Source organism: Microtus oregoni, unplaced genomic scaffold (assembly GCF_018167655.1).
Source record: "Microtus oregoni isolate MIOR12 unplaced genomic scaffold, Mior012 000020F_ref0000438, whole genome shotgun sequence".
NCBI lineage: Eukaryota > Metazoa > Chordata > Mammalia > Rodentia > Cricetidae > Microtus > Microtus oregoni.
In genome coordinates, this window is record NW_024543079.1 from 3575972 (window position 1) to 3601396 (window position 25425).

Here is a 25425-nt window from a genome sequence, read left to right on the forward strand (position 1 = left end):
AGTCCAGCCCAAGACTCTCTTCAAGGTTCAGATTGCACTCAACACCGAGTGCAAAGGACCTGGGTATCGGAGGGAGAGCAAACTCTCTAACATTGTGCTTTTTGGATCAGTCTCCTTATTGTTCTGTTTCTATTCTAATTCTCCTGTTCTAACTCTAAGTCCTCCTAACTTCTTCTCCTCTAGCCTAAAAACTCTTCTTCTTACAGGAGCCTTGAAGAGATAAAAAAGTTACAAGAGTTACATCTCAAGGGTCAAAAGCACATTCCTAGGGTAAGTGGTAGGGAGCTGCACCATTCCTGGGAAGGGAAGAGAGACTTTTAAGAGCATGATGGAAGTTACTCTCCTCTAGCCTCTTTAAAAAAAAAACAAAAACCCAAAGAACATTTTTGGGCGAGAAGGGGTGGGCTGACCCCACTCAGCTGTGTTGTTGTGGGATATTCTATCACACTGTGAATCCTGAGTCTGCATTTATGTTTGTTAAATAAAATTAACCTTGGGCCAGGAAGCAGAGCCAGCAACTAGTTGGCAGAAAGCAATCAGAGAGCCAGAGGGAGTCTGGAAGAGGGACCGAGAGATGCACAGGAAGCAGTAGGGAGGGACTTTGATGTGGTGGTCATTTTTGGTTGGGCAGAGTGGAAGTACACTCTCTTTGGAGACACCTGTGAAGAGAGAACATCAGCTAGTTGCTCCTCCATCTCTCTGAGCTAGCAGGGTTTCACCCCAGCCTCTGACTCCCAAGTCTTACTGATAAATAGAATAATAGAGATTTTGTTAAAAACTGCATTTGGTGGCAGCAGCAGGCGGCAGATCTGGTGGGATGTAGAAGTTCTGCCAGGCTGCTGAGAAGTGGGCGAGTCACCAGGGAGCCACAATAACTCCTGTGTAACCCCTGGGCCAGTGGGAAAAACACACGGTGGTCCATGAGCATGCAAGGGAAGGTGACTCCAAGGCGGCAGAGGTGAACACACTGGCTCCCAAGTCAGACCATGCTGGCTCTGTTCCCAGCCCTGCCGTTTGCTGCTCCGACTGTGGCCATCTTCACCCCCCCCCCCCACCTCTTCCTTTCTTTCTTTTTCATTTTTGAGGTTCTCATGTAAACCAGGCTGGTTTTGCACTCAATTTCTAACTGAGAATGACCTTTGAACTTTTGATCCTCCTGATCCTCCTGCCTCCACCTCCCAAGTGCCCAGATTACAGGCATGTGCCACCATATCCAGGCTGGATAAATGGTTTCCTTTTAATCCTCTCAGAGGTCCTGCTAGCATCAGAGGTCAATGACCTCCGAACATCACAGCAACAAGACAAGAGCACAGTGGGTGGGAGGTGAGGACATTGTAGGTCCCTGGAAGGGGACTAACAATTGGAGGTCAACAGAGAACAAGGGACTCCAAGTAGACTCGGTTGGGAACTCAGGGACAGGATTCAATCATCCTGTTCTAAAATCGCCAAGTACTCAACACTGCTTTTTAAAAGGATAACTTTTCAAAACGATACACTTCTTTCTCAGAGTTGTGAAGTTGATGAATTTTAAGGTGGGCATAAAGCAGAAAACCTGCCCAAGCATCTCAAAGTAAGAGAGACACCGAGTTAAGAGTAAAGAGCTGATTTTCACACAGCAACGAATTCTTTTAAGTATTTCTTCCCTTAGCTTGTCTTATTAGCTTCAACATCAGAATTTTTATTGAAAATAAAGCATTCATTATTAAAGAAAAGGCCTGTCTCTTTTATGAAGTCTCCTTTTTGCAGAAATTACTGGAAACTACCATGCTTATCATGGGACTGGCATATTAATCAGGGTTCTCTAGAGGAACAGGTAGAATGAATACCCACCCTGCCCTGTGTGTGTATATGGAGGGGATTTATCAGAATGGCTTACAGGCTGTATGGTCCAGCTAGTCCAGCAATGGCTGTCTACCAATGGAAGGGCCAAGAACCCAGTAGTTGTCCAGTCTTCGAGGCTGCATGTCTGAGCTGGTCTTCAGTAGACACCGGATTCTCAAAGAAGTAGGCTCTGATGCTGGGGAAGGAATGGACTTGCCAGGGAGAGTGAGAGCAGGCAGCAAAGAGCAAAAAACCTCACAGGTGTACCCAGGTGCGTGGGTTTTAGTTCATTCCAGATGTAGTCAAGCCGACATCCAAGACTAGCCATGACAGGTGGCTGTTGGTAACTTTGAGCAACTCTTTTCTCCTGATTCGGGAAGAGTCCATCATATTTATATGGTCGGGAGACATGCCAATAGTTAAAAGAAAGAAAAAGAAGACCATGTGAGCCGGCTCCACCGTGCGTGATTGCTGTCGGGGTTTTAGACTCACTGTGGAGTCTGGACTCACCTTGATCTTTTCGTCATCCTGCCTTCCACGTGACATTACAGCGTCCCTAGGAAGCTCAGCTCTTGGAATGCTGCTCTAGCTCACTCTGCTCTCTCTGGTCTATGACGGGAGGGCATTACCCCTGCTGCTGTCTCTCGCTATGTTTTCCACTTCTTATAATTCCAGCATTTTCTGTGATGTCGACAATTTCCTGTCAGTGTTTCTTCCCACGTCCCTTTGTCTGAAGCCTCCCTGCCTTGCGCTTTGGTCCTGTTTATCTGTAGCCTGCAGAGTGTCAGTGTTTTGGTTGCAACTTGTTGAGGGCAGAGTGACCCGAGACTTCCCCTGAGGCCCTGCTGTAGGGAGAAGTAACACAGCTCCTTCTCTAAAGCCAGAAATATGCTGGCAGAGTAATGGCCTGAAGCCAGGACATTGAGCTAACTACGACTTTGGGCCCCAAGACACTTACACTTCCCACTGTAGGGGTCTGTGGTTATCAGTCCCAAGGTGGCTATGTGCTCACTTTGTGATACTCTTGAGACATTCTGTTCCACATTGCTTGATTACCTTGCCTCTGATTCTGTCCCACTTCTCCCACAGGTAGCATAAAATATATTGTACCTCTTAATAAGCTTGCTTGGTATAAGCCATCGGCTTGTGCAAGATCTCCTGACCCCAGCTTTCCTATCTTCTTTATATTTTCATCTCGTGGCCTTGCCTCTTAGGACCCTGTCACTGAAGGACAACCTGCTGGCTCAGATCACACCTCATGCTTCACTGAGCACACTGCCCCCTTTGTCTCATGGACGCTTCCCTGAGACAACTCTTGTGTGCTCAGCCAGTGCTTTAGGGAGCAAGTGTGTCCGTGTCATTTTCCAAATGGCTTTTGGAGACACTGGGTCTCGTGACCTCACTGGTGGGCATCCTGTACACCTGCCACCAAATCCTCAGGACACAGAGAGTATACGTTGCTGAAAAGACCTAAGCAAATCTATTACGGCACGTTTTGTAGCTCGGCTTCAGAGAGTCTGTTAAAGGGAGCAAGCAGCCACTTGTCTCATCTCAGGACCAGATAGGGACCAGACTTGTCTTGAGGCCACCAAAATAAAGGGCGTGCCAGGCAGCAGCAGCAGCAGCAGCGCATTATAGATGTGGTAGCCACAACTGTTCTGTGCCAAACCCAAGGATGGCCCTGCTCAGGGACTCAGGGGTTAGTCTTTGGCTCTCAGCAATTCTGGGATGGAGTTCGAGTTGGCAGGTGGCTAGCATCTGGCTCCTGGCTGTCACAGACTCACCCTGGCAGCCTCCTGAGTGTGGGGTGCTACGGGTCCAGGCATGTTTAGAGCACTATCGCTTTGAGGCCCCTGCTTTGCAGCACCCCCCCCCCATGGTTTCCCCGAGTGTCCCAAGCTTATTGGCTGGATTCTGTATTGACTGCAATTTACCATTCTGATCACAGGCAGTTCATCTCCCCCTCCTCCCCGCCCCTAGGCAACAGTGGGATCCTAGTGATTGCTCAGGATGGCAGTGGCCTGAGTGTCCCTGTCTCATTTCAGGGGACGGATGTGTGACATGACCCTGCAGGTGTGGGGAATCTAATCTCTGAGATGACTTTCCAGGGCATAGAGTTGGGTGTGTGTGTGACCTGGGTTGGGAAGGATGCTCTCTGTAGCTCTTTTGTCAGCCCCAGAGGCCTTCCTGGCAGATATGCAAATCAACCCAACTGCCAACATTCCCTGTTCCAGGAGGGCAGAACCCATGAGCCCTCAGGTCACAGTGGGCAGGAGGCCCAGGGCAGGAGAGGGGCAGCTGGTGACATGACCATTGGGGGAGATGTTGGGAGGTGGAATCTCAGCTGAGAACCCGAGTCAAGGTGCCAGGGCTAGAGCCCAGGTGACTGTCCCCCCCCCACCACCACCACCATGTCCCTGTGTCTCTCCATTTCTTGTCCCTGAGGGGTTTTCCTTATGACAATCTTGATGTTTCTGGAGCCATGTTGTTACCCCATGATGTCCTATAAGAATGCTTCTAGGGCACAAGACTTTGTGGATCACAAGTTTCGGGGTGTTTCTTGAGTTGTGACCAGTGACAGAACCCACATTCAGTCCTGAGGCAGAGCAAGGCAGCGGAAGCCCCAGGTCTCCCTGGTTATAGAAGCAGCAGCCAGGCCTTTGAGGCGGTGGGAGCAGGAGCGCTTGCTTGGGATCATCAGTCTAGGAACTCAGGTGCTCCAGGTGAATTCAGATTCCAGAGGAAATGGACAGCTGTGTCCTAGCAGGAGACATAGCCAGACCGATGTCCCCTTTCAGAATCTGTTTCAGGTCCATCTTTCACACAGCTCTGTCAGGAACGAACCTCTCTCCGGCTCTCAAAAGGTAGTCTTAAAGTTGGGGATATGCTGTGAAGCATCAAGACCAGAGTTTGGTGTTACAAATTAAAAATGCTGTACAACAGGACTCACGTGGGAGGTTATTGGAAGAGGAGAGAAGAGGCAGAAAAGGGGGCAGGGAAGGGGGCAGAGAAGGGGGCAGAGATGGGGGCAAAGAGGAGGTAGAAACCGGTTCCTGGACAAGAGCGGTGGAAGAGAAAGAGAGACAGAGGGAGGGGGAGGGGAAGGAAGGGAAGGGGAGGGGGAAAGAAGGGGGAGGGGGAGAGGGAGAGAGAGGAGGTGGGCAATGCCCACTTTTTATAAGGGAATGAAGCGAATGTGCACAAGGGTTGCTCTTAGTGGCTGCAGCTGAGACCGTATCCCGTCAGGACCCCAAGGGCAGGCCAGTGCAGATGCCTGAATACTCACATTTGGATCCGCAGAACCTATGTCAAAGCTGGGCACAGCGACCTGTGTCGGTAACCACAGAATTCGGTGGGGATGATGGTGGCAGAGACAGCCTGATCCTGAAGCCCACTGACCATGAGCGAGTCTGTGGTTTAATGAGAGACCCAAAAAAATAGAGACAAGCAACTGAAAAAGATGTGAAGCTGCCTGTTGACAGTTACACAGTTCTCTCTCTCTCTCTCTCTCTCTCTCTCTCTCTCTCTCACGCTCTCTCTCTCTTTCTCTCTATCACACACACACACACACACACACACACACACACTCACACACATCCACACACATACTCACACTACATACACAAGACACTCTCTCACACACACTCTCTCTCTCACACACATACATTCACACACATACTCACACACACCACCCACCCCAAATGAAAACAACTCCGTGCCTAAACACCTATTTTGCCATATATTCCCTCTCCTACCCGGACCCTAAAATAAACATAAACCCACATCAGAGAAAGACAGATGTGTGAGCTGGGCGGGGATGGGGGTGGGGCGGCAGCTTCAATCTGTCAAATGGCTTTTTCCTGCAGGAAATGCCAGCAGATGGAAATGAACTGAGTCTTTCACAGAGCTGCTTACAGTCAGAGGTAAGGGGCTCTGGAGCCACCTTTACTCGAGAAATACCATGGAGGGATAGAAATGGCGCGTGGTGCCTGAGTCCGTGCTCCCTAGAGGACAGAGCCAATGGGATGTTTACTGAACTCTCAGAAAATGCCCTGTGAGAACATGCTGCTTGGCTGTGCGGCAGCTTCAGAGTGAGGGCACAGGGGGGCTTCAAGAAAGGGGGTGTCACTGGGTTTCCCTGGTCTGTGCAAAAACAGAGCCTTCCAAGGAAATCCATCGTCTTGGTCCTGTTTAGTCTGCTTTTCTTGTCTTGGTGAGGCAGGCTTTATTCTGGCTCACAGTATAAGAGGGTGTGGTCCATCGCGGTGGAGAAGGCGCAATCTGGAGTTCAAGACTTCACATCTTCTCAGATCAGGAAGCCCACTGGGCTTATTGTGACTTGAGCGTGCGTGAGGTGTCCTCCATAGGCTCACGTGTTTGGACACGCAGTCTCCATGAGCGTGCGTGAGGTGTCCTCCATAGGCTCACGTGTTTGGACACACGGTCTCCATGAGCGTGCGTGAGGTGTCCTCCATAGGCTCACGTGTTCGGACGCTGTCTCCGGCTGCTGGTAATGTTTGAGAAGGTTGTGGAACCTTTCAAAGGCAGAGTCTCTCTGCAGGAAGTGGGTCACTCAGGCTGGGCTTTGAGGCTTTTTCAGTCCCACCCAACTGCATGCTCACTTTCTGCCTGCTGAGTGTGGATGCTTCTGCCGTTGCCTTCGCTGCCCAGTAGCCTAGATCCCTCAGGGGCTGGATGCCAGAAGAAGAGGTCTCCTGTTAAGCTCCTTTTGTTAGAGCACTTAACACAGCCATAGGAAAAACAAAACAAAATCAACAAAACAAAGCAAAACAAAATTAAAAAGCAAAAGACAACCTAGGATAGGGTCTGTCTTAGCTACTGCTCATTGTTCTGAAGAGATGCGACAACCAAGGCAACTTTTAAAAGACAGCATTTAATTGGGGGGCTTGCTTATGGTTTCAGGGTCTGTGCTGGGGTGGGGTAGCTTGGTGGCAGGCAGGCATGGCCTTGGAGCAGTAGCTGAGAGTTCACCTGTCTGCAAGCTGCTGGCTGAGAAAAGAGCCTAGGACTGGGGTGGACTTTTGAAACCTCAAAGCCAACCCCCAGGGACACGTTCTCTCTAACAAGGCCACATCTTCTAATCCTTCCCAAACAGTTCCACTAACTGGGGACCAAGCATTCAAATTTAGGAACCTCTGGGGAGCATTCTCATTCAAACCACCCCAGGACTCTAATCCTCAAGATCTGCCCAAGCAGCCCACTCCCTCCGGCGGTGCCCCACTCCTGAAGTTTCCACAGCACCTCAGAACAGCACCACAACTGACACACGAGCAGTGGGGGACATTATATCCCACTCATAACAAGTCTCCCACCAGGGACCTCCTCAGCCAGGGAGGGCGAGACTACTGTCCAGCAGGGGCCCTGCAGGCTGTGGGCCCAGAGGGAAGCATGGTGGCAGAGGCAGGAGGCCGGCTGGTGACTTTGCATCTGTACCCAGGAAGCAGAGTGTGAACAGGAAAAGGGGGTGAGCTATGAAGCTTCAGGACCTGATCTCCAGTGATCCATTTTCTCTATCGAGGCTCTACCTTCTAAAGGCTCCACAACCTTTTAGCCAGAACCACCAGCAGCTGGAGGTCAGTTGTTCAAAAGGTCACTGTGGGGAACATTGTATTACACTGGAAGTACAGAAAGAGAGTCAGGCAAAGGGCCTGTGAAGTGTATTTTTAAAGGCTGATGAGGGCTGGGCTGTACAGGAAAGACTGGGCTGTGAGCATGGAAGCGCTCTGTAGTGATGTGGTTTCAGTTCACTGAGAATAGAGTTTGTTCTCTTGGCACTCATCTGACCTACCTACTAAGGAGCCCAGGAGCATGAGTAATGAATGGATGGGTAGATGGATAGAGGGATGCATGGGTGAATGAATGGATGGAGGGATACATATATGTATGTATGAATGGATGGGTGGGTAGATACATATATGCTTGTATGAATGGTGGGTAGGTGGAAAGATGGATGGATACATACATGTATGTATGAATGGTGCGTGGGTGCGTGGATGGATACATATATGTATGTATGAATGGATGGGTGGGTAGATACATATATGCTTGTATGAATGGTGGGTAGGTAGAAATATGAATAGATACATATATGTATGTATGCATGTATGAATGAATGGATTGATGTATGCATGAATAGCTGGTCTGAGTCTTGAAAGACGAACAAAGCAGTTTGGGCCACACTGACCCAGGAGACTATTCAGGGAACTTGCCTTGTCCTGAGGTCATGGGTTGATAACTTCCTATCCGGGCCTTGGTTTCCCTGTTGGTAGGATGAAAGCAGATCTAAATAATCCTAAAGTTCTCTTTAGCAGATCAATGCCTGTGCCTCTGATGTCTGTCTTATGGAGTCCTAAAAAGAAGCAGATGAAGTCCTGAGACCCAAACAGCTAAGAGGGGTACCCCTGGAAAATCACACCTGGTGGCCCGCCTGGTCCTTTGAGTTCCATGCCATCTTTTTTTCCATTACTGTGGCCACAGGATACATGTCCCTCCCATCTCTTGTCTCTCTCTACAATGACCCTGGGCAATAGCATTCACAACAGACATTATAATGGGGCAAGTGATCAGGAGGAGAAACGAGGCCAGGAACACTGTGCTTTCATTCATTCATTCATTCATTCATCCTCTCTTCCTCCTCCTCCTTCTCCTCCTCCTCCTCCTCCTCCTCCTCCTCCTCCTCCTCCTCCTCTTCTTCTTCTTCTTCTTCTTCTTCTTCTTCTTCTCAGGGTGTCAAAACTCAGGTTGACTTGGAACTCACTGTATAGCCCAGGCTGTCCCTCTCCTTTCCTGCACAGTCATTTGTTGAGCAAGTGTATAAACAGAAAACCCAAACTCAGCCCAGTTCAGAAAACACCCATGTACAGTGCCCGTCCAGCTTCCAAAGCAGCAAGAACTATGGGGCGTTTGCTGCCTGGTGCTGAGACCTCTGTGCATCTTGACATGTAAAGTGATGTGTTTCGAAACTAATCCATGAGAGAGTAGCGGGGTGCCTCTAAGGGGTGTGAGATGACTTTGGGGTGCTCCTGAGTCAGCAGGAAGCTGCACGGAACCTCATGAGTCTCTGTCTTTGACTTTGGGCAGAGAGACTCTGCTGAGGGCTGGCTTGACTTGCCTGCTCAGACATTCAGTCCTTGGCAGAACAAATCTGGTGCGGCCTCAGCTGGGGCCGTCAATGGCTCCTGCTGGCGAAGCTACTTCCGTGGCTTCTTTGTTTGGCGGCTTCTATTTATGGCAAGTAATATTGATTTCTTTCTTCATTTGCAGAACAAGATCATCTGATTTCCCTTAAAACTTTTATTTCAGCGAAGTAAGTACCCGTTTTCAGATGCATTTTGATGAGGCCATGTTACAGACAACATGCAGCTATTTTAAAGCCTGGTGGGAGCTCGGCAGTGCTCTTCATAAGCACCGGTCACATGTGTGGAACGCAGGTCCTGGCCCCAGCTCCGACTCTCCTTCTGCAGCCAAGGGAAGAGGGCGGCGCTCTCTGGTTTTCCCATTACCCTCCTCCTGTGCCTTTACCCTTAACCTGCCGCCCACCTCCATCTCCTTCCCTTCCCCAGTCTTCCCACCCCAATATATGCAGTTAAGATAATCCCCAAAGATATGCCCAGCAACAGGTCTCCCAGATGGCAAACTTGACAACCGAGATTAACTGTCCACACACACACACACACACACCCCACATACTTTCCCACAACATACACCCTTACCTATACATACATACACTACACACTCATCCTTCCTCAGGGCAGGCATGTCAGCCACCGTTAGAATGCCTGTTAACCTCCTCACAAAGCCTCATGGGACCTGCCTATCATAGGAGGGAGTCCTGGTAACCCTAGTGGTCCCTCACTTCTCCATAGCAACCAACCTGACTCCTGTTTGTTGGTTTAAAAGTCCTGAGCTAATATGATCTTTCATGTTAATTCATGCTGTGTGTGTGTGTGTGTGTGTAGGGGTGGAGAATGTAGTATACACACATACACATATACACACAGACACACATATATTCATTCAGTAAGAAGCACACACTCACATACAGTTACATACTCAATACACTGACAAATACTCATACACACCTACTAACACACAGTCACATATACACACTCAACACTGTGCACACATACTCACCGACACAGGCATGCACACAATACTCATATACTCACAATCACATACTCACAAACTCCTACACGCACACATACACAAACTGTTGTACACACACATCCACACACACACACACACACACACACACATGCACACAGAGCTGATCTGCATGAATTAGCAGAAGGGACTTCATCAATCCGGTCTTTTACCTGGCGAAAAGATGTCAGGCTTTCCTTGAAGAGGTGAGGGGCCACTGGGGTCACCCAGGAGTCACAGTGATGGGGTGACCAGGCTGTGGAAACCCGAGCCAGGAGGCAGGCTCTAGGTTCTGCATTCCTAGGATTAAAGAGATTTCTTTTCCTAGACTCCTGCCCCAGCCTCCTACAGATCCTGGATAATGGCCGACCATGAGACATGCTTATCAGCCCCTGACCTTCTTCAGCTGGTTGCTCACTGTGGCCTAGTGGACCCCCTAGCCTCTGTGTTGCCTGGATTGCAGACATGTTTGGAGAGGTAGGTGGTGACTCCATGTCACAGGCTGGTGATGGTGACAGTGATGGCTGGTCAGGCTCACTGCTGGCAGCAGCTGTTATGACAGGACCCTGTGTGGTTGGAGGCTGGCTGCAGTCAGGAGCCCAGGCATGATCTTGGAGAGTCCCAGCTCTGCCATCTTCACTGTCCCTGTCTCTGTGATCAGAAAGGGCCATCTTGTCCTGTTCCTGGGGGCACTGAGGGCAGTTAGACTGAGCTGCACTGGGGTGTGTGGCTGCTTCCAAGTCCACAAATTGTAGCAACAATCTGTTCCAGTTCCTGGCTCATGTTCATGCTTTTACAAGATCAGTTAGTGTCCAGGGGCCCCTTAACCGTAGCCCATTACTCTGTGTTTGTAAGCTTTTATTTTGTCTGGGTTCACAGTGAGAAAGGGCTTTGCAGCACAAGCCACATTCATGGCAGGAGAAGGGAGAACATCATTTTGAAGTCCTAATTCTCTCCGCTTTCCACTCTTGTCGAGTCTTGGCCTCTGTGGCCAGTTACAGACACATTGAAGCGTTAGCAGCCAGCTCCCAAATCAGTGGGAAGGTTTAACGAGCGTGTTAGCATCAGATAAAATGCGGCTGATCAAGCGTGTTACACAAAACACATGTTCCTTCTCCGTGCTAAAGAGGCAAGCCATCAAAGCTCAGAGGTTTAGAGCACTGGCTGTTCTTCCAAAGGATTGGGATCCGGTTCCCGGCACTCACGTGGCAGCTCACCACCATGTAATCCCAGTTCCGGGTGATCCGGCACCCTCTTCTGGCCTACTCAGGCACTGGGATCACAGGAAGTACACAGACATGAATGCAGGCCAAACAACCATACACAGAGAATAAAAATAAATCTTTCTTTTTAAAAGAGGTAAGCCACTGAGCTGCAAGTTTAATATTTAGAAACAGGTAAATGAAGTCTTCTTTTGCTATAGGAAGCAGGAGCCTTGGCAGCAAGGACTGGCCGCCTTCCACCTCCGGTGTGATTTCTAGTTGTTTGTTTGTGCAATACCTCGCTCTTCCCAGAACCTTTCCTTCCATCCAGTGCACTTGCTTGTCATGCCTCTCTCTAGATCTCTCCATGACAAAATAACAGCAACAAAATGCTCACCAACACCAGCGCTGCTGGCTTTCCCACAAACGCTCCCTCCTCCCTGACTCTGCCTGGAGCTGTCCTTGATGCAAGGGACACCACGTGGGCTTCCTGCCTGCCTCCCTCACTCCGTCATCCAGGGTTAAGTTGTGGTCAACTGTGGCTTTTGGGAAGCCCAGTCCTGATAGTACTGTTGGGAACCTCTCCTGTTCTGCTCACACCCGTTCTGCACATGGCCTCCCTAACCTCCAGTTCTAGACTTGGGCTCGTGTTATCTAGTATTATAGCCTGGATATGGGCTCATATGCTCGCCAGTATCTCCTAGTCCCCCTTCTCTACAGCACAGCAATTCACTGGTAGTTGTGTGACCCAAATCAGGGCAGAATGAGCCAGAGGAAAAGAAGCAGGACCCGTTACAGTGGAGCTGTGAAACTGAGCCACCAAGTAGAGAAACACGGCCCCAAAACCCACTAAGCCCTCTCTGCACAACGGTGAGAAAACTGCATGGAGGGATTGACAGACACAGAATGAACAAGCTATTCATTTGTTATATATTTATATTTATTTATTACTTTTTATATTTATTTATTTATTTATTTATTTATTTATTTATTTATTTATTACCTTCCCCTTGCCTCACTTTCCCCACTGTCTCTAGCAATCAGCTTCCAAATGACGCCATCTCATCACACCCTTGTCCTGGGTCAAAGCCCCTGGTTTGTCTCTCCCTCTCAGGAGTGGTGCGGGAGAAGAGTCTGTATTCTGTCAATCATGTTCTAAATAAACGCTGATTGGCCAGGCAGGAAATATAGGCGGGAAAATCAGACAGGAAGTAGAAATGATGTAATGAGAATAGGAGAATTCTGGGAAGGAGGAAGTTGATTCCTCCCACTCCTGATCAGACCACCAAAGTAGCAGGATGTGATCTGCCCCACTGAAAAAAGGTACTGAGCCACATGGTTAACATACACCAGAAAAATGGGTTAATCAAGATGTGAGAGTTAGCCAGTGAGAGGCTAGAGCTAATGGGCCAATCAGCTTTATAACTTATAGAGATCTATGTGTGATTTTCTTTGGGGCTAAACAGTTGTGGGGTACCTGGTGGGAGGACAGAACCCCCAAACAAACAAGCCAGCACCTCATGTTACACAGGAGCAAGGGAATTTAACAGATTTAAGCATGGAAATGTTGCCGAACTGGCTTCAGACAGAATTCGATCCAGAGACTCCCCTTGCACGAGGCTCAGATCAGCAGGGCATGTATCTAGCCTTTTCTGTTGTCTCCTGCCAAGGCTCAGGGAACATTTCAGAAGAAGAGGTGAAAAGGCGGTAAGAGCCAGAGCGGGGAGGGGAGTGTGAAATGCCCACTGCCAGGCATGACATGGGGATTACCTGCACAAGAAGGGGCTCATGGGACCCCACCTTTCATGAGGATAATGGTTATGGGTGAGGGGCAAACATTTTCTTCAGTGGTGTGACCACTAATGAAACTCATTGGGACACACACCACACACACATGCATGCATACACGAGCACACACACACACACATGCATACACGAGCACACATGCATGCATACACGAGCACACACACACACACATGCATACACGAGCACACACACACGCATACACGAGTACACACACGTACACACACGCGCGCGCATGCATGCATACACGAGCGCACACATGTACACACATGCATATACACATGCCCACCATGAGGGTTGGGAAGAGGAAGGGAATTAGTGAGAATGGAGGGAACTAGAGGGCAACCAGGTGAACATGCATGAAACACATTACTCACGTATGTGAAAATACCAGAATGGGCCCATTAATACCCGTGATTAATACATGCTGATACAAGCACTTTAGGAAAGGAAGAAAACCAGTTCCCCCCACTGGATCAGTTCAGGTCAGGTGACAACCGTCGGCTCAATCACGACAACCAGGAGCATAAGGATCAGGCCAAATGCGCCTTCATGCGTCTCCTGTCTCATGACTGAGTGGGAAGAGCCCTCGGATTGTGTCCACCGAGATGTTGCCGACATTGGCCTCATAATAGGGAACTCGGACAGTAAAGGATAAGACTCTCGGGAGACCAAGGCAGCTGGAGAGAGGCTGGGGGTGGGGTCAAAGAGGTCACAGAGTATTCCCACCTGGACTGCCATCCCCTCCCAACATGGCTTTGTGGCCCCACTTTCATCTTCCTACCTCAGAGATTGTGACATTTAAAAAGAGACCCATGTTGGGATGAGCAGGGCGACTGTCCCAGCCTCCTCACTGAGGACCAAGAAGGACAGCAAAGCCCTGTGGACACAGGCTGCTTTCTCATTTAGGGGCCTCTTCCCACACTTGACGTCTCCTATGATTTATGAAAAACAGATTAAAGTTCAAGTATCAGTGGGATTGCATCCTGCTGAGAGTGACCCAGGCTCAGAAAATGGGCTGGAGTCGAGTGTGGGAGTTTATTCTGTGTCCTGTGATTGGCTGAGCTGAGCAGTCACGTGCTGAGAAGAGGGATGTGTCCATCCATTTCTTCATGATGGGTCCCCTGATATGGGTGGCTTCTAGCTTTTGGGTTCCTCATGGTACAAAATAGCAGCCTCAGCTCCAGTCCTTACACCTGGGCCCCAGCCAGCAGGAGCTAGGAAGAGAAGTCAAATGGCGTAAGGGAATAAGGGCAATAGTTTTTTTTGTTTGTTTGTTTGTTTTTGTTTTTTAAAGTAAATTCCACCATGACTCCAGTTGCAAACTATTGCTGGTTGTTTTATTCTTTTGGTTTTTTGGGGGATCACCACTCAGCTCCCAAATAAATCACACATGGAGTCTTATTTTTTCTTATGAATGCCCAGCCTTAGCTCGGCTTGTTTCTTGCCAGCTTTTCTTATCTTAAATTATCCCATCTATCTTTTGCCTCTGGGCTTTTCTCTTTCTCTATTTCTGTAGACCTTTCTTTACTTCTTTCTCTGTGGCTTGCTGTGTAACTGGGAGGCTGGCCCCTGATGTCCTTCTCTCCTCGTTCTATCTTGCTCCTTCTTCCTCTCTTCCCAGATTTCTCCTATTTATTCTCTGCCTGCCAGCCCCACCTAGCCTTTTTCCTGCTACACTATTGGCTATTTAGATCTTTATTAGACCATCAGGTGTTTTAGACAGGCAAAGAATCACAGCTTCACAGAGTTCAACAAATGCAACATAAACAAATGCAATACATCTTTGCATCATTAAAGCAAATGTCCCACAGCATAAACAAATGTAACACATCTTAAAATAATATTCCATAACAAGAAACCATATGTGTTCTGCTGCATTCAGTGTTTTAAGAACTGATTAACACAACACGTGGTAACGATAATTACATTATCAAGCGTTAGTAACTACCATCACTCATACGCAGATTGTGCTTTCAATGTGAAATGCCCCTTGCTGGTCTGGAACCTCCAGGGGGTGGAGCCTTGCTGGAGAAAGTCTCACTGGGGCTGGCCCTTGAAGTTACAGGGTCTAGCCTTCACTTCTGTTCCTTCTCTGCTTCAGGCTGGCAGATGCGCTGGGACTGACCAGTCTCCTGCCTGTGCCACCGTGCCCTCCCAACCATGACGGAATCTATCACCTCAAACTGAGCAGAACAAGCCATTCCCTAAACTGTTTACTGTTGTCATAGCAATGAGAAAAATGGTCATCACCCAGGTATAAATGTGTTTCCCACTCAGCCTCACAATGACCTCACAGGGGCTAAACAATCTCCCCTAGATGTCCACATCAGGTCCCTTACATCTATGACTGTGCTTCTACACTGCAGTGGTGCTTGGACTAAGGCTCTTGGTCGGAGAGGTCATCCCTGATTATCCTGGTAGGCTCGTCGCAATCCCAAGAGTCCTTGTGTGAGGGAGGCGGGAGGTCAGAGGTCAAGCAAGACTCTGCACCTATGACTTTGAAGATGGGGGAGGTGGAGTCAAGAAGCTTGTGGGCCTCTGGAAGCTGGAGAAGGGGGGCTGGGCCCTCGAGGAGAAGAGCTGTTTGGACCATTTGAAGTTCTCCGGGGCTGTGACAATGAGCGTGTGTTGTTTGCCTGTTACAGCAGCCTTAGCCAATGAACGGTGTAGAAACTTTACCTTTCCATTCGCAAGGGAAGAAACTGAGGCACAGAGAGGACAAGTAACCTGCCTAAGGCCACGCAGCTTTCATGTCACATGAGCAGTCCTGGTCAGGACCCGGGGGAGCTTGCTCAGAAATGCAGCCTTTCGACCGACGTTGCTGCATGGATGGTGTGTGTGGCTCATAGGAGTCGCCCCAATTTTGTACTTAGATTTAGGGGTCCAGTCTTTCAACAATTTCATTGCATTGTTTTAGAAAATTTCAAACATACATGAATGCAGAATTACTGAGGTAATAAAAGCCAGGCCGGGATCACAACAGCCCATCCCACACCCAAACTCCCGCTGCAACCAGCTCTTTCAGGGTCTGCCCCGTCCTTGCATCCATCTGGGGGAAACCAAACATCACATTTATCCATGGCTACCTGTAAAAGGTAAGGCGTCTTCTGTTTCTGAAGCTAGATGCTGACAAGATTGTTGCTGGGTTTATTGTGGAAGACCGTGAGAGGGCTCTGTAGGCACATGGTCTCAACCCTAGCACTTGGTCCCAGGCTTTGATGACCCTTGACTGTTCTAAAATGCCATTCATAAACAACACACTTCGCCCCTGTAGCCCTCAGAATGAAACGGCCGGCTGACCAGGCCACCCCAGTCCTTCCCCAACCTCAGTGCCCATTCTCTCGTGTTTCTGCTCAGTGTGCTGCTCTCTGCCACTCTCGTTCTGACTGAGAGCAGCGAGTGGTCACCACACCACAGTGGCCACGCTGTGATCTGGGCACTGTGCCATCCTGCAATTTCCTCTATGAAGCTAGTTCACTGCTTTTGAGCTCAGCCTCACTCACATTGTCAGGAAGCTATGCATGGCTCTAGCCCAGTTCCCGACGGCGTCCTTGTTCCCCCAGGAAGCCTTGTGAGCCATTTTCTGTCTACATCTCCTCAGAACCCTGGTCTTCCACGCTCCCACCAGAAGTGCCCTCCTCATTTAGGTTCTTGCACCCCAGGGTTTCTCCAGCTCACGTTTTTCCATAAACCAGCCCCAAAGGCTATAAATTAGAAGGCTCGTTTACCATGGCAATGACCCCACAACCCCACGCCTCAGCACCTACTTAGTTCCTTTTCCTGGCACTGACAGAGAAACACTGATAGAAATGACTCAGGGAAACAAGGCTTTATTATCTCAGGGGTTAAGAAGAGGCACCCATCGTCTATCGCCATGGGAAGGCATGGTAGCAGGAGCGTGGCATGACCGGTCACATTAGGAGGCAGAGGAAGGGGTTTCCCTCCTCAGGTAAACCCTCCGGGAGGCACAGCCCTGGGTGTGTCTGCCTGTGACTCCTGAGTCAGTCAAGTTGACAAGGGAAGTTAACATCCAGTCAGAGAAAATGGATGAACACAGACCATCTTGACACATTGGCCCAGGAGAAAGTCCTCTGACCCCTGGATTGGGCACACAGGAGTGAGGAATGTGTGGAGAGAGGGGACGAGGAGACCAGGGCAGGGCGGGGTGCGGCCTGTGTGTGGCTGTAGGGAGATGTCCTCACGGGCTTTAGAAGCAGCCAGGCCAGGGTGACGTGCCAGGAGCAGGGAGTCAGTCATGTGCGAGGGGAAGGTGGAACTGGAGACTCCGTGTCTGTAAGGTCCTGGTGGGCTAACTTAATTCTGTCTAGAGACACAATTGGCTCCATCTCTCATTTTCAACTTGCTGCTGGGAGCGGGCGGCCTCTCTTTCTGGAAACATCCCACAGGAGCAAAGCCCTCAGCATATTTAACTTCACCTCAACTGTGGACGTCTTTTTGAAGATCCCGCCCCTTGCATCTCTCTCCTGCTCTTTGGCCTTCCTCTTGGCCTGTCCTTATGAACTCCTTGCCCCTCTGACACCAAAGCCATACAATTTCCTGTGCACTGCTGAGGTGATTAAAAACAAGCCCAGGTGCAGCTGCCATCCTGTGTCAATGCCCACAGAGAAGGAACAGGAGGGACAAAGGGAATAATTACAAGCCCTCCAATAGATCAGCCAGCACGGGGAAATAACAGAGGAGGCAGTTTTCTAGCCTTTCATTGGATGCCCGGATTGATGCAACTTTGAAACAAGGGGCAGTGGCGGGCAACGAACATAGGGTCTGCCTGGTCCTGGGAGTCTGGGAACCCTGCGTTCATGGGAATTCACTAATTCTGTACTTATTGAGCACTTATTGTGTACCTGGCACGGCTCGCAGTGCCTCATGGGTGCCACCTCACTGTGTCCTCCACAGCCATGCAGAGGGGTCACAATGTTGCTGAGTCCGCAGACGAGGGACCCGCAGGTGTGGGCAGAACAAAATGTAGCTTCTGGGCGGCGTGGGATCCTGAGCTCTGCCATCTGAACTCTCGGTTAACAGAGCTCATCTGCTCTACCTGGGAAGCTGGGTGACAGCCCCCCACCCCCACCCCGTGCGATCCTTACTCCCTCCTAAAGCTGTCGAGCACACCTGGGTAAGGAGTCTTTCTCTGTCCCACTAGCCAGCTCCCAAATAATGACACAAAGACCTATTAACTTCAAAAGTTCAGCCTATAGCTTAGGCTTGCTCTTAACTAGCTTTCAACTTAAATTAATCCATTTATATTAATCTACATTCTGACATGTGGTATATTACCTGTGTATTCTCTATGTGTCTCTGGGTTTCTCTCTTGCGCCTAGATTCCCCCTTCTCTTCCTTTCTCTCCTTGGAAGTCCCGTCTTTACCTCATGCCTAGCTATTGGCTATTCAGCTTTTTATTATACCAATCATAGCACTACATCTCACACAGTGTACAAATATCCCACAGCACACCCCAGGTTCAAATCTCCTTCTCTCTGAGTGCCTGCATATAAGTGACCAATGCACATGCATGTTTGTATGTGTGCACACATGTCGGCACGCATGAGCAGGGACATACTGTTAGGCACTGTACACATCCCTGTGGTACTATCCCTGATCTGTGTGTCCTGCAGGCACAGCTCCATGTGGGGTCTGGGGTGACCCAGAGGTGAACCTCCTTGCCTCAGGGATCCTCATCTAGGGCAGAAGGAGGGAGGGGCCTAACACCAGGCTGACTTAGTAACCTCAACCTGGTGTGTGTGCCCCCTTTCCATGTCTCATCTTTCTCCTCTGGAAATGCGGGGGCGGAGGTCATCTACTTTTCCCACGAGGCTGCTGAAATCAGCTTTGCTCTAGGGTTTAGGACCCTGCCAGGGCCAAGTCAGTGCCAGTGCATCAGCAGATGTTTCTCTCTCTCTCTCTGTCTCTCTCTGTCTCTGTCTCTCTCTCTCTGTGCGTGTTTGTTGGCGTGTGTACATATGTTTGACTGTATGTCAGTGCACATGCATTTGTGTGTGTGCAAGCTCACATGTGCACACATGTACACGTAGAGACCAGAGACAAACTCAGATGTTGTCCTCAGAAAGGCTGTCCACTTGGCTGTTTTGAGACAGGGTCTCGGTAGCCTGGAGCTCACCAGATAGGCTGGGCTACTGCACACCTCGAAATGAAACAAGCCTAAGGCCTCACTGCCACAACCCTACTTCACGTATCACACATTTCCTTTTGTTTCTGCTCTGCTGCTGCCATCTGTCACCCCAACTCTGGGTTACAAGTGTGGACCACCCACCTTTTTGTTTTTGTTCTTATCTTTTCATGGGTTTTGGGAATTGAACTCAGGACCTCATACTCTCAAGGCAAACACTTTACCAGTTGAGCTAATTCCGCAGTCCCGGCTGCTGTTGTTCTTGTTGCTATTATACGATTAGATTCACTATGGAAGGTTATGACCAGTATGGTCCCCTGATCCTGCTGGACCTTTGCAGCTTCTCCTTCTAACCTGTCCCCTCAGCAGGTAACTCCTGGGACCCTGCCTCAGCCTGCAGGCTCTTCTTATTCTTTCAAAGATGGCTTCTTCACCCAGACCCTGTCTTGTCTTGCCCCAGGCAGAAGCCATCAACCTCTAACTTAAACATATGCATATTCTTCCACCAAAGTAGTCCTATTTTAGGAAAGTGTCCCATAGAAACCAAGGCTCATATATATGCGCATATATATGCATACATATGCCGTGGAAAATAAATATTCAAAGGTATTTATTCCAATGCTGATCATGGTTGATTATAGTTGATCATAGAACCTGAAAATATTTCGGAGCTCTGCACCAGCATCGGCAATGTCATCAGCACAGAGTGGATTTGTGTTGCTGTGCCACCAGGCAATGCTGTCTTTAGGGACCACCCTGGCGCATGGGCACGCATTGAATGACTTAAGAACGCACTGGGTCCGTGAGATGAGCTTGGGCTGCCAATTCTGTTTATCTTGACTGACACTGTTGTCATGATGTATTTTAGTAACAGATAACACATTAGCCATCTACATGTATGTGAACATGAACATGTACACAGATCAACACACTCAGACATACAGTTAAATGTTCAGGAAGTGGAGAACCTCAAGACCCTGGAGACTGACTTCCATCAGCTCTGAGGGGGGTTCCTCTGGAAAAGAGGAATAGAATCAGGAACCACCCAGCATGAGCATGAGTGCATGTGTGTGTTCATGCATGTGTGTGTGTGTCCATGCAAGTGTGTTCAGTGTGTGATATGCATGTGTATGTGTGTGGTGTGCTTGTGTGTGTTCATGCATGTGTACACAGTGCGTGTTTATGCACGTGTGCGTGGTGTGTGTGTTCGTGCATGTGTGTGGTGTATGTGTCCATGTATGTGTGTGGTGTACACGTGTATGTGTTCATACATGTGTGTGGCATGTGTTCAAGCATGTATGTGTGTTCATACATATGTGTGCAGTATGTGATGCTCATGTGTGTGTACAGTGTGAATGTGTGCAAGAGTATGGTATATGAGTGTGGTGTGCATGTGTGAAGGTGGTGTGTGTGTGTGCACACGTATGTGTAGCCTTCAGACACGGAGAGGCTGGCTCACTAGGGATGAAGATTCTGTCCCTCTTCACCTGAGCAAGGAGTAGGAAGCCCCAAGAGGCCTTTGTGTCTGAGGTTTCTCACCTCATCCTGGGCAGGGTGGAGAAGCAACCAGGGAAAGGCAAGGACAAGAGGAGCCCAGGTGAGCAGGCAGACATCAGAGAGCCTCCGCCGCTGGAACTATACAGCCATGTGTGGGTGGGTGGGGGGGGAGGGTAGCGGGGCATTGCCTCTTGAGAGGTGCAATGATGGATCAGGGTGCTGTCTGCAGTCAGTGGGAGACAGCTGGTGTCTCTGGATGACAGACAGTGCACGGGACCTGTCTACATCAGGCAGTCTTGCATTCGGCTCTAGTTTGAGATGGCCCACCAACTGCTTCTGGCAGTCAGCAGACTTCACTTGCAATGAATTGAAGTTCTCTGAAGAAGGCATGACTATATTGAAGATTTTGCAGACCGTTTGACATTGGCTAAATAAAACATCAGATTGTGGAGAGATGGAATTTGCTGACCGAGTACTAAAGTTATCTTGAACTGTCTTAAGCCACAAGCTAAAACAAATCATTCCTCCATTAAATATTTCATCATTAAAACATTACTATTTTGACTCATGGCTTCAGAGAATTCAGTCAGGGGTCACTTGGCTCTGCAGGCCTGGGGGAGCAATGGTATTGGGTCTGTGCAGCAGAGGGCGCCTTCACTCACAGGAAGAGGGTGAAGGGGACCAAGGAGCAGATGATCCTGAGGATCCACCCACAGGGAGCTACTTCACCAGCTAGGTAGGCCCCACCTCCTCTCATTTCTGGAATCTCCCCAATTAGCTCTACCAGTCGACATGCAAGCCTGTGGGGGAATGTTCCCAGCAGCCACTGCTGCTAACCTCTGCATCCAACCTGGTCTCCTTGTGACTAAAATTGAAGACCCTGGGATGTGCCATTGAGCCCGAGGCGTCTCCAGCCTCCGGCAGCCCTAAGGCTGTGGTGAGAGAAGACAACCTCTCAATCCTGTAGAAAATGGCTTCCTGGATTACAGGAGCTGTCTACCTGATATCCCATGGTTGGCAGCGAAGGGACAGAGACACAGCTCCACATTGCCACCGTCGGCTGCCTGAGGTACTCCCCTAGACTTTTAGGGACCTTAGCTCAGGCCAGATTAGGCTTCGTAGCTTCTGCACAGAAGAGAATTAGGGACTCACCAGCGTAGTGAAGTAGAGATGGAGATTTTATTACAGGCATTTAACATGGCCTTATGTGTGGGGTTAGGAGAGGAAAGAGGTGTTTAGAAGAGAGGAAGACATACACAAGAGGGAGGATGGGCTCCCCAAGAGGAGAAGGGGAAGTAAGAGCTGCCCCAGGTGGGGATGGGCTTTTCCAAAAGAGAGAGGTTCTCAAGTTACATCTCAAAAGTTGCTCAGAAAACTCGGTCCCACCTCTTCTCTCTCTGCAAATGGGGTTTCTAGAGACCCCTGGAAGTTTGCAGGTGCATGGTGGGAAGGGAGAAGGCTCCAAGTCATTGGTCACCATGGTGCTGGAATGCCTGCTTTGCGTCTGGTGAAGGCTTCAACAGGATTCCAGAGTGAGAGTCTCTCTCTCTCTTCTCATGTCCGGCCCCCCAGTTTCTCCTGCCTTGTTATGCTGCCTCCCCTCCAATGCACTGACAAACACCTTGACTTCTCCATAGCTTTCTCTTACCATAGCAATCAGGTTCAGCTGGGTCAGTGTTCTAGCCCAGGGCTGCTCCTCTGTAGCTTAAAACAAACGATCTCCTTATTTCTTCAAAGCAGAATTGCTGTATCATATCATCAACCCCAGGGGAAGCTCCACTTTCTGTGGAACCAGTGACGGCCCAGTTTAGACAGTTCCTCCTTTTCCTGGTGTGTTGGTGACTTTTGAACTGCTCCAACCAAGAAGCCTGGCGGAGAAACTTGGGGGAGGAAAGAATCTCTGCCTCATGATCTCGGAGAATTTCAGTTCATCGCAGCGTAAGGCGCCGGGTGGGGCGGTGGCAGGGAGAGCAGCCCTGAGTAAAGCAGCAGTGGTGTTGTGTGGGGGCCACTCACGTGACAGGGGACAAAGAAGCAGACAGGGGTGGTGGCTGTGGCTACGGAGACGTGGGGGACGCACTCCTGTCGGCCTCAGACGCTGTCTGATGCCAGGTCTTTGCTTTCGGGTTGGTGGAAGCTAGTAGTCTGCTAAGTTAATAGATTCCAAAAGTTTTTATCTGGTAGTCACCAGCTGTCAGTTCACACACAGAGGTGGGCAAGGAATGGCTGTTACAGAGGGGAGGCCTGGCCCAGGAAAAGGTAATCAAGCTCCTGAACCTGCCGTGTTCCAACCTCTCCATGTACCTCAGGGCTAATCGGACGGTCGGTCTCTGCTGGGACAGCTGCCTTTTGGGCATCCCCAACGGCACCGTCAAGGGGGTTTCCTATTTGGTTTGCTCAAAACTTTGCTAGTGATGACATCAGCAATCATGCATCCTGTGGCATTTGGGGTACCCACCCAACACACTGGTCGCCAGTCGTGGGTAGGAAGTTGATTTGCTCTTCACGGTCACCTGTGCCTGATCATTTGCACATGCGCAGAGGCACTGCCACGCTGCGAATTCCTACACCTCCATCATTTGCACATGCGCAGAGGCGCTGCCACGCTGCAAATTCCTACGCCTCTTTCGTTTTTTTTATGTTCTAGTTTGGACATCAAATTAAAAAACAAAACCAAACAAATCAAGTATGGGACCAGATGAATTAGAGGACTGGAATTCGGATCCCAGCACCCATCCTGGGGGGCTCACAAAGGTCTGTAACTACATCTCCAGAAGATCTGATGTCCCCTGCTGGCAGGCAGACACACACAGAATAATAAATCTTAAGTATATAGATCTATGACTTTCATTTAAAATTTTGACTAAAGCGAAAAATGAATTTTTTTAAAAATATTTATTTATTATGTATACAATATTCTGCCTGTGTGTATGCCTGCAGGCCAGAAGAGAGCACCAGACCTCACTACAAATGGTTGTGAGCGACTGTGTGGTTGCTGGGAATTGAACTCAGGACTTTTGGAAGAACAGGCAATGCTCTTAACCACTGAGTCATCTATCCAGCTCCGAAAAATGAATTTTTGAAACTGTTTCTAAAATTCAGCTCGGGGGTTGTTTGGCTCAGAATGCCATCCTAAGATGCAGTGGTCGGAGTGGCAGCTCTGTCCCCAGGGAGCAGAGACCCCATTTGAAGGAGCTTTTCGAGTGCTTTTGCTGAATTGAGTCAGGTTTTCATAGAAAAGCGCCTTGAATTTCTTCTTATCTGGCAATTCCTCCTCTGCCAAGACTCCTCTTGTGGCCACTGCTGGAGGCTGGTGTAATTTTTAGCCTTACATCCTCAGGCTGTAGAAACACCCCTGGAATTGTCCCCATCAAGTGTGGTGACCTGGCTCCACTTTGTTGTCCTCAGATGCTGCGGAGGCTGCTGCCAAATTTAGGCCACCGTCAGTGGGCAAATAATTTGTCCCTCCATAGGAGACAGAGCAACAGCGACGTGAAAGAGCAGGGCAGGGGAGCTTAGTCGTGCAGATGGCAGGAGCACAGAGGACAGGGGAGAGGCCACATTCACAATCTGCAGCAGCCTGGTCCCAGAGCCTGGAGCCTGGAGGTGGCTATGGAAACCCTGGCCGGAGCAGCCAGTGCTCAGCATAGCCACAGAGCCTCCAGACAGGAGCAAACAGCACAGGTTCCCAGGACACAGGGAGGAAGGAAATTAGCCAGAGGCTGACTTGTCCTTAGCAGGACACAAATGTGAGTCATTCCATGTGGCGTCCAGGTCCTTCAGTACAGTGACTGGTTCTCACAGGGGGATGGGGGGGTGGGGGGGTGGATGGATGGTGACTTAGCAGCCAGGGGAGGTCTCTTGGATACCGGAGGAGAGGGGGGGAGCTGTCATTGTGATTCATGGCACCTCTGACATCACAGGGCGCCTTTTGTGATGCAAAGTCAAACATTGTCTATACACACACCAGGGGGCCAGAGAACTTGTGCTGTCCTGTTGTAACCCAGGGAATGAGACTGGAGACATTGACAGACAGACAGACATGCAGGCAGGCAGGCATGCACACTTGCGCATACACACACACACACACACACACACACACACACACGAGAGAGAGAGAGAGAGAGAGAGAGAGAGAGAGAGAGAGAGAGGATAGAGACAGATGAGAGACAGAGATTCAAAGAGGGAGACAGACAGACAGACAGACTTATAACTGTTCACTATGCCCTATGCACACCAGTGGCACACTAGTTGATAATTATTCTGTGTCAGACTCTGTTCTAAAGCTCTCAGATAAATGCCCTGATGTGATGCTCATCTGTGACCATCGCTGGCCCCATTCCACAGATGAGGAAAACAAGGTTAGGGAAGTATCCAGTGATCACACAGTGACCCAGAGGAGTTGGCCTGGCATCCACACTACTGAACTATTACCTGCCCTCTGAACTATCCACCATCCCTGGAGAGGGACCAGCATGCAACTCGTGGCCTGGGAGTCAGTGAAGCAGTTGAAGCCACTCTCCTAGCTTTGCCATCCTGAGTTTCACTACCTCGGTCTAGGGAGGGGTCATCTGCAAGCATGAGAGGCTGGACCAGAAGCTCAGACTGCTTCTGTGGTCTTGGGATATCTCTGACTTCCAAGCACACTAAGGCCGCCATGGGTGCTTTAGTTAAATTGAGACCTGGGCTCATTCCATACGGGCGACAAGATGAGAACTAGGAGTCTGGAGAGCCCAAGCGTAGGCAGACAGGGTGAAGGAAGCTGGAGACCAAGACAGGAATGACATTGAT